Raw genomic sequence first — 6,017 nt, 5'->3', positions numbered from 1 at the left:
TTTTTTGTATTTGGTCATTTGAGTGTTAAAATATGAGAAGAACACTGAAGAAATTATAATTTGTGATATATCTCGTTCCAAAAAAATCGTAGAGATTGTATGTAGTGTTCTCTCGGATTTTTATTATTATTCTTATATACTTCATTGTTCTTACAATTTTTTTTTTGTGTTTTGGCAAGACCTTTTTTGTAACACGCGACTTTTCATTGTGTGGTGCTTAAACAATTCTATACCACAGATTAACCACGGAATTTACATTGAACAAAATGTTCAGGAAACAAGATTTTGTAATTGTGCAATTCCCAAAACATTTAAACCAAATGAGATAATTTCAAGATATAAAGAACTTTCAATATAAAATATAATTATTTTGATAATAGTAGTACATATTAAAATAACGTATCTGGGACACTACTGATGTTTTTTTACATTTAAACAAAGTTTTCAACTTCTGATTTTTATTTCAATTTTAAAAAAGCATTTTTATGACAAAAGTGGACTTTTGTGTTCTATATACGAGTAGGGGAAGGTGGGGCATGATGGGGTAGTGGGGCAAGATGGGGCCCTGCGATAAAAGCCGAAATCTGCCAAGTAGCTCTGAGCACATAACGCCATTTGATGCTCTTCTTAGACCCCCCACCAATGATGCAATTGCAGCGGACATGCATGCACGCTCTGATACGCAGCGATACAAAACGTGTTTTTCGCAAATTTTATGTTATTTTATCGAGTTTTGCTGCTTGTGACATTAAAAGAAGCATATCGTGATTTTAACTGGCTGATGGTCGCTTTACAAGCTAAAAGTATTGTGATTTACAGTAAGTTCATTAATTTTTTCCAGAGAAATTGTATTTCGTAAACAATAAGCGTTGTTAACAAGCATAGTAAAAGGGGCAAGACAGGGTATCGGTACCCCATCTTACCTCATTGCTTGAACCCAATGTAGTAACAGTTTTTATTTTCTTTGTGTAAGCAGAATATGATCCGAAACTACGTTTGAAAGACCAAGAGGGGGAGTTGGTCAAAGGAATGCATGAATCGATATAAAGAAGACATTTTAAAAGAGAGAAAAGGATATAAACTAGCTGCAAGATTTTATTCAATTCCTCAAACTACTTTGGAGCGAAAAATTATGTTGGCCAGGCAAAATAATAACAGGATAGATAAGGTGAAGGTTTTTTTGGGTCCTAAACATACAGTTTTTAATAAAAATAAAGTAGCCATCGAAACAATCCAGACGTAACTCTTCTTCCATAAATGATGAAGATGATACAGGATGCCTGTTTTGTAGAGGGTCATACATTGAGTCAAATAAAGGCTGGATAGCGTGTCAAATGTGCCAGAGCTGGGCACACTGTTCATGCGCTAGAGTAGACGAAAAAAATCAAGACACCATCCTTGTCTGTCCTAGTTGCGAACCGCAGTAGGCGGTACCCCATCTTTCCCCACCAGTGGGGCAAGACGGGATAGTTACGACTGTTTTTAATTTATTTATTTCATTAGTTTTTTCAGCTTTTTTATATTTTTTTATAACACGTTTGTTAGATTAAAGATCAAAGTTTATAAATATAACTTTTTTTAAAGGATTTAAAAAAAGAAACGCGTTTTATTGACGTATTACCTTAAAGGCCCCATCATGCCCTGCCCTCCCCTACGTATAAAATAGCTTATTGCGATGATTTCTGCATTTTTAACTTCAATACGACAAAAATAGACTCACGTGTTTTATCCTCTAAGATACAGGATAATCAATAATAATTGAAACTTAAATAAAAATTACAAAATATACCAATAACAATGAAAATCGAAACACAAATGTAATGTAGGACATAAAGGTCCAAAGTTAGATAGCTTAGACATTTTAGAAATAAAAAGGATAAAAAATAATAAAGATAAAATTTTAATAAATTAGCAGATAGAATTCAAAAACTCACCCTTATTAGTCTTCTTAGTTGGACCCTGTACATTGTAATAAAACAATAAATATTCTCATAGAATTGAATGCTCACCTATTACGTATTGTATCTCTTTCAACTTATTTTTAAATGTACCTACACTTAAGATAATATTTGGTTTTACATAAATTATCCTTACACTGTATAATATTTACCAGTCGGAAAATGCCCATTAGAGGGTGAAAGCGCTAATTGGTCGAACAAATAAGTGGAAGTAAACCGAGCATTTTTTAAATCAGTAACTTATATGTATGTAAATATAGGTTATTTTATAAAACAACAGTTTTTACATATGTAGCATACATAAAATTTGTACATAAATATGTAAAGTAAAATTGTGAAAACCGTTAATATAAATTTTCCACAGCGATAAAAGCTATTAATGAGGTACATTAAAGGTATCAAAATAAAAGCAATTTAAAAAATTGAGAAATGTTAGGCACTTAGAAGTTGCAAATAAAAAAAATACTAAATGTAAATATATATATATATATATATATATATATATATATATATATATATATAGTAATAAAAATAAAATTAATTTAAAGAATACGAAAAAAATACAGTTTTATAAAAATAATGTAAAAGGTACAAAATATAATAATTAATAATATATTTTTTAATTATTATTACATCATAAATTTTAAAATTGCAAGAAAATAAATAGTTTGTATATTATAGGTTATAACTACCTTATTTTTGGCATTTTATTGTATGTATCACTCTTTTAATTTCAAAGAAAAAGGGATATTTCTACCGTCCGTGCTAACAAAAGACAAAAGTAAAATGAATACGAATACAAAGCTCTCATTTCCCGCCAAAGTGTGATCATTTTGTATGGCATTTTAGGGTAACGATTTCATTCACTATGTATCTCCCGCTTTCCCGTTGCGTTCCGACGCCCTACCCCCGCACAGGAAATGACGTCATCAGACCCCAATACATTCAGAGTACGCAATCTCCGCTATTGAAGGATGTTTCCATCGCGAGTACATTGTAAAAAGTAGCGGGTTGCTGTTTACAGCCGGTTTATTTATATAAGGGTGTTAAACGGGTGCGAATAGTTTCCTTTACGGCAGTTTTATTACGGACCCGTATAATCTTGATCCCTCAGGCTGCTTTTTCTAAATAGTTTTTGTGTAATTATTATTTCTCCCATAAAAAGCAAACTTAAATAAATAGAAACAATATTAAAGAAATGAATAATTAAAATCAGTTTTATTATTATTTTTATTTGCACCGCATTAGGCCAGGAGGCCCAATTACAGCACAGAACACCCAGGCATGCAAAGTATCGCATTAAATAATTGTTTTCTCACCGGAAATCGAACCTGGAACTTTCCGTATATACATGTTAGTGCGTATGTAAGTGCGCCTTAACCCCTACACCACGAAGACTGTTTATTTACATTTTAAAAGTTTAACATAATTGGATTCGAAACAAGATACTCTTAGAAACAAGAGACAAAATGATTTCTTAGAGAAGAAAATATAAAAGTCTTGGAACTTTCGGAACTTTTCACTGTATATATTTTTTATGTAAATATTGAAAATCAATTTTGGTATAAATTTATTACATCACATGGAAAAAATAACTGCCCGTTTTAACGCTCTATTCGCCTTGATTCTGATTAAAATTATATTGCTTTGAGCATTCACTGAGCTCAACAAGTCTAATACGCCTGCATTACGAGTATATCTGAAAGCATTAGTTTCGGCTACTCAATAAACGAATTTTATATTTTTTTATAAAATATAGTGCATTAAGTAATTTTTCGATGATGTACCTATCCGAATATTGCGTTTCAGATTGATTTTAATATGTTATTCCTAAGGTTTTTACTCTTAGCACTTTGAGCACCCGCCGAATACACATAGAATTTACCCTGTGCCCGGCCCATTTTTGTGAAATTTCTTGCTTCGTGAAGGGTTTCTTAAAAGTGTCATAATTATGAAAATGCTAAGTTAAATCAAGTGAAACTTCTCATTCTTATTTGAAACAATTTGATAAGTCATTTTTGTATGAAAGTTTTGCCAACATTGGCCTTTATGGAGAGTACGGAGAGCCGCATTGCAATGTTCACACATATACAGGGTCTCACTCCTTTTTTTGTGCTTTGTATCCCGGAGCCGTGTAAACATGTGATTATAATAACCACGCGTTGTGTTCCAGTCCCGTGTTTTCACTTGGTTTACCAGCAGCGAAAAAGTACTAATAAAAGTCACTAGATGTCAATAAAATGTACTTTTTTACACAGCTGGTAAACCACGTGAAAACACGGGACCGGGGCAGAACGTGTGGTTATATAACCACGTGTTTACACGGCTCCGGGATACAAAGTGTTAAAAGAGTTTGTTTAAATTAATATTTACTACCTACTTTGAACAATCTTTTTTATTTAAATATAATGAGTCGAAATAAATAAAAATAATTACGCGCTTATGCGTCAGTAAATAATCTCTAGCAACAAACGAAACGCGTGAATTTTTAAAATTTTACTCTACAATATTACTATTTTTACAATTTTTCCACCAGTTTTATCAACTAATCCTGATAGAAGGGAAAACATAAACTTTTTTGCCTTCCGTACCGTATTTCCGTATAAACTTTACTAGGCAATTAAAAAAAACGTGTTCGTGGAATAGAACAGGTAAAATCCTAAAATGGTATATTTTATTTATTTATACATCAACGGTTTAAAGAACCTTTTACAAAAAAAATGTTTTACAAAAATAATCACAACAGTGAACAATAATGATGTATACAATATGCAATGTAATAGAATAATTAAAACTAAACAATTTAGTGAACATAAAATATAAAATAAAAAAAGGTAAAAAAGAAACATAACATCTCGAAATAAAAGATAACAATTAACATGAGAAAATTTTATATTCTAAATATAAATATAAAAATATAAGATACCAATTCTCAAAACTCAGTATTTTCCTGTTTTGAGTTCTAGTGAGGTGCCACGATTTGCATCCGTAGAGGAAAATAGGTGTTATGCAGGCGTTATATAGTTGGCATTTTGTTTTCACTGAGTAAATATTCGATCTTCAGACAGCCTTCATACTGTTGTCTCAGAAGAATCTTGGGTGTGCGGTGGTTTGACTTTGTGAGGAATTAAGTAATAAGGGAGCGGACGCAGCAAACTCCGGTGACAACTGTCATCAAGCGGAGGCGATACGGTTGACTGGGCCATATACTGCGCATGCCTTGGTTTTTCGAACTTCCAATCTTTCACTGTTTCGCTGTTCAATCTTTCACTGCTCAATCTTTCATTTTCAATCTTTCACTGTTTCGCTGTCCAATCTGTCACTTTCAATCTTTCACTGTTCCTGGATTGGCGCCTGGGCTGGTATGTCAAACGTTCTCGCAACTATACTCTTTATTTACACACAAAATACACGCGATCAAGGGTTTTCTGCGGTCGCGAGAGCTGTTCAGAAAAGCATCCCTGAAACTGATCACATCGCCTTCATGTAACGAATGATCGAACTGTGCTAGATTTGGTTTACTAATACAGCGCCATATGCACTACTGAGCGCGAAACGGATGACGATGAATTCATCGTGAAAATGAAACACAACTATTTATTTTTTTGACTCTAAAGACTCAAATTTGATTTATTCTTTTAATATTTACAAATTCGTTCATTAATATACCTTTCTTCTGATATAATATTTAAATGAGCAATCCTTAATAACGTTGTGATCCGTGGAACGATTTTTCCAGTAAATACTGAATTCCCGGTATCTTAACAAATTGGTTGCAGACGTCCGTTTTCCGCCCAAACACCACCGTAAAACTCAATAAAGGCCATTTCAAACCCATCACGTAGTCATAAAGGTACCTACAACACCCTTAAGGCAAGGCCGCACGCATTCATTACTTGGAGTAGGTAGCTTACGACATTTTAATCGTATTAGGAATCTAGTCATTTTCCAAAAGCATTTACGGTAATTACAAATTGCGTTTTATTTTTTTTATCCGTGTAACAGCAAAACTACCGTCATAAGTAAAAAAGCGGTTTTTTAAAATAAAAATCACAATAT

The sequence above is a fragment of the Micrasema longulum genome, unplaced genomic scaffold (genome assembly GCF_059751315.1).
Source record: "Micrasema longulum isolate JH-2025_06_02 unplaced genomic scaffold, ASM5975131v1 h1tg000725l, whole genome shotgun sequence".
Taxonomy (NCBI): Eukaryota; Metazoa; Arthropoda; class Insecta; order Trichoptera; family Brachycentridae; genus Micrasema; species Micrasema longulum.
The sequence above is the reverse complement of the archived record's forward strand: the minus strand, read 5'-3'. Positions refer to the sequence as shown.